This window comes from Dipteris shenzhenensis, chromosome 3 (genome assembly GCF_047967505.1).
Source record: "Dipteris shenzhenensis isolate YYH24624 ecotype China chromosome 3, Dip_SZ_1.0, whole genome shotgun sequence".
Classification (NCBI taxonomy): domain Eukaryota; kingdom Viridiplantae; phylum Streptophyta; class Polypodiopsida; order Gleicheniales; family Dipteridaceae; genus Dipteris; species Dipteris shenzhenensis.
The window spans coordinates 26,656,420-26,660,665 of NC_141598.1; positions in this window are offsets into that span (position 1 = coordinate 26,656,420).

The window sequence follows — 4,246 nt, forward strand, 5'->3', positions numbered from 1 at the left end:
CCTGTTCATGTGGGTGGAGGACACTAATCCATGCCATGTATCTGCTAGATAATTACTTTCTAGAATCATAACTAGACATGGTAATTATAAATATCTATATATTCACAATGACTCTTGTGTAAATTCCATTGTGAGACAAAATATAATCTAATCTTTGTTACTCTTATTATTTCTTGTAGCTTATAGAGCATAGTTTTACATCAATCCATATCTATGGATATAGATCCATTATCATAGAAAAGATCCTTGGTTATGCTCATAGAGCATCTCAAGAGAGACACGGAGAGAGATCTAGAGCTAGTGTTTCTAGAGTGAAGGACTCCATCAATAAGGAGCCTGCTATCATGGAGCCTGTGTTTCTAAGGTGAAAGAGCTTACTACCACAAGTGGTATAAAAGAGCATGGGGATGAGAAAACCATTCTAGTTAAGGATAGTCCCAATGTGAAGGAGAAGCTTCCCAGGGAGGGCCAACGTCCATATGAGAAGGATCCATCAACACATGGTGATCATCCATATGAGGAGGATCAACCAACACATGATCATCATCCTTATGAGGAGGATGAACCACTTGACTTGGTGTCATAGCCATTGTGTTTGAGGGGTTGTAGCCTCTACTTGATGAGCAAGCTTCACATAATAGCCTTCGTTCCTGCTACAAGAGATCCCACAAATCCACATCTGCTACTGCTCGGCCACCTCCTCTTGGACTGTGCTGATGGATATCCCACAAAAAGATTCTGATGCAGGTATTGCTCCGTGATGCCTTCCACATCAATGGTGAATATCGAGACCAACTATGGATTTGCTTTGGCTTCCTCCTCATCATCCTCTAGTCCATTCGCCATGTTTACAGTCTCAACCAACACTGGTCGAACCACATCTGCCAAGGATGCTGCCACTCCCATTCTGACCCGCACTTTCTTCTTGCCTCTCTGCATGGAGATGATGTTATACTCCCAGTTTTTCTTGACCTTTACTTGTGGCCTGCCCAAGAGTACACTACAGTCTGATGTCAGGGCTTCCATATTTAGCACCACAAATGAGACCATGAATGAGATTCCCGCCACCTCCAAGACTGTTGCCTGTAAGATTCCGAGTGGTCTAGCTCGGCGTTGATCAGCCATGCAGACTAGGAATGGCACCAATTCCCAAGACATCCATCCCATTTCTTGGTAGGTCTTCAAGGTGACTATATTGACCCCCAAACCTCCATCCACTAGAACCTATGCGAACGTCCAGCTTGTGCTTTTGTTGTTATCACCGGAATTCTCATGTCCGTCAGAGGAACTGCCAGTACCGGAGAGGAATTAGCTTGGCACAGATCCACATCTTTTGGTTGCTTGCTCACATCCTATTTAGTCTCGCTCACTCATTTGGGGTCGCTCGTAATCCTCCTATATTTAGCTTTGGTGGAGGTTGGAAGTCATATTCCGCACTGCCTTCTCCTAAGCCTGGAGAGCTTGGGTCATGCACACTTCTTCAATTCTTTCTCATCATTGATTTAGGCCCGAAGTGCCATGACCTCTATTGCAATTCCATGGAATTGGCCTTAGATGTCTACTATAATTTGCCTTTCCAATTCATGGGCATGCTCCTCCTTGGCCAAGCTAGTGAATAGTTCTAACATTTGAAGCATCTGGTTGGCTTGATGATGGAGGATGGCAGATGGTGATGAGGATTGTCAAATTTTTTGAAACAATTGGTGCACATGTAGCCATCCTGATGATTTTGTAGTACTTGCTGGGGGTTGCTTGATGATGGAGGATGGTAGATGGTGATGAGGATTGTCGAAATTGTTGATACAATTGGTGCCCATTTAGCCATCTTGATGATTCCATAGTACTTGTTGGGGGTTGCTCCAACGGTAAGTCAGCCACTTAGGTATAGTATTCGTATTGTTGATCTGGCACTAGATCTCCTTGTGGCTCATTAACTGGCATGATGTTGATGGGCAATGCTAGTACTGATGTAGCCTCTGTCTCTTGTTGTTGCTGTTGATGGAGATATATTGATTGCAACCGTGCACCCAGTTGTAGCATCTCATAGGGAAATTCCTCATTTTCTACCTCCCTAATAGGCATGTCTTCTGAGGCATCCTCGTTTGTCAATGTGGTAGTAGGAGAAGATGATGGCTCCCACGCAGGTGATAAGAGGATGTCTAGATCCTCAATAGGTTTAGGTGACAGGGGGAGAGTGATTTCTTTTTCTTGTACCTCCCCCTGGTACCTCCTTACTGATGATTACTGCCAATAAGTGAGGAATCTCACATTTTTTCCCAGATGAGCCATCGAGTTTCTTTGTGAAGAATATGACCAAAGGCTAGAACCACTCTTGCTTTAGCTACCTACTAAGAAAACCAAATGTGTGGAGTGGGGGGGATCGATTCTTGCCACATTTGATCCCTAGGATTGTTGATAGGAATGTTGCTACTTCCTTGACTTGAGGGTTGATGATTGTGTGAAGTAATATCACATCCCTATGGAACTTGGTGCCCTTGGCAAGGAGAGGCTAGATTTCAAGAAAGTTGGCATCGGCAGGCCTTGTGGGGTATTTTTCCCCTTTAGTTGGGAGTGAGAAGGCCCTCTAAATCTCTGTACTATTGAGTCGACTCTAATTTAGAGTGATGGTCCCGTACTTGCCAACTTGTTCATGGCTAGATAAGAATGGAGAAATGCTTGGATGTATGTGGTCATCGTAGGATTGTCCTCCAAGGATTGTAGGTGCTCAAACAAACTTCCAAGGCTGCTTTGCTCTAAGAAAGCTTTTGCTTCATTGGAAAGTGCATAAGTCAATGGAGGTGGCCAAACAAGCTCCAAGGATTGGGCCTCATCAACGGTCGTGTAGCCCGGTGGTGACTCGGATGGCATTTGTACCTCTTCTCTCTCCATGTCATGCATTGAATGCTCATCAGAGCTATCACTCTAAACCACAAATGCATGTGGTCACCTTGGTTGAGAGGAGGTGGTCTATCTGTCCAAAAGGCTTTCACTCTCCACTTGAACAAGCATTGTGACCGAAGCATTCACTTGAATTCAACATCAATGAGAGAGCATTCCCAAGTTCTTTTTATTCATGTTGTCCATGTGAGGTATGCATGCCACATGGGCAAATGATTCTGGATCTTGCCCAACTCAAGGACTACCATCTGAACAACTGAAGGGTTGACACATGCGTAGTCGCATGGGTTTTTTGTAGAAGCAATACGAGCATGATCCAAATCGGGAGGTTGGAAGCTTTAGGGAGGAGGTGAGGAAGATGAGCCCATGTGGTCTACCAACACATAATATTGGAAGAGGTCCAATGTGTTGACAAAGAGACTCAGTATGTGGCACACAAACTGCCTGAAATGGGCTATTTACAGGCACATAACTGTGGGTTGACACATGGGCAATCACATGGGTTGTTTGTAGTAGCACTGTGAGCATGGTCCACATTGGATGGTTGGCCGCAAACTTTGGCAAGGGTATCATGGCTAAGGCTATGGGCTCTTTCTTCGAATCCTCTTTAGCGATAGCATTGCTTTTGAACTTGCATCCATTTTTAATAGGGTATACCATTGATCATTACATTAGTTGGTATGCAGGTATGACAACTGTGTGTGTATAGTAAGAGAGATGTGATTTTAGCACATGCTTTGAGAATGTGGAATGAAAGTGTGTGGCACAATTATTGATGCAATCTACTATGTGTCTATGCAAAAGCATGAGTGCATAAGATCTTTCTTTTTTGCTAGGATTTCATAGGGTAGCTAGGACTCAGTCATCACCTCTGAGCCCTAGGTTGAAATTGGTTGATGTTGCCTATATGTGTGAAGACTTACATATGTGAGTGAGTGCTCATGATACAATCTAATACTAACTATGGAAGACTTGGGGCTCCTAAATCTTCATTATTGTTAGGGATGGCTTGCGTGTTGATGTAGTAGTGCTTCAGTTGGCTCCATTTATTGTTGTGTTGAATTGGACTCCATCCAAAGTTTCTAGAAACACAGCTTCATCTTTTTGTCTCTATAAGGTCCTTGACCTAGGTATTTTAAATTGCCCTTGTGGACTTTGGCATTGTAGAGCAAAACTAGGTCACCTTCCCTGATCTCTTTATCTTTAAGATTTCTATCAAACCATGCCTTCCTTCTTTGTTTTTATATTGTCATGGCATGGTAGGCAACTAACCTTGTCTCTATATGCCTTTCCAATTGATAGAGTCTTTCTTTGGGTGACTATCTACTCCAAGAGCTGATGCTAGAAT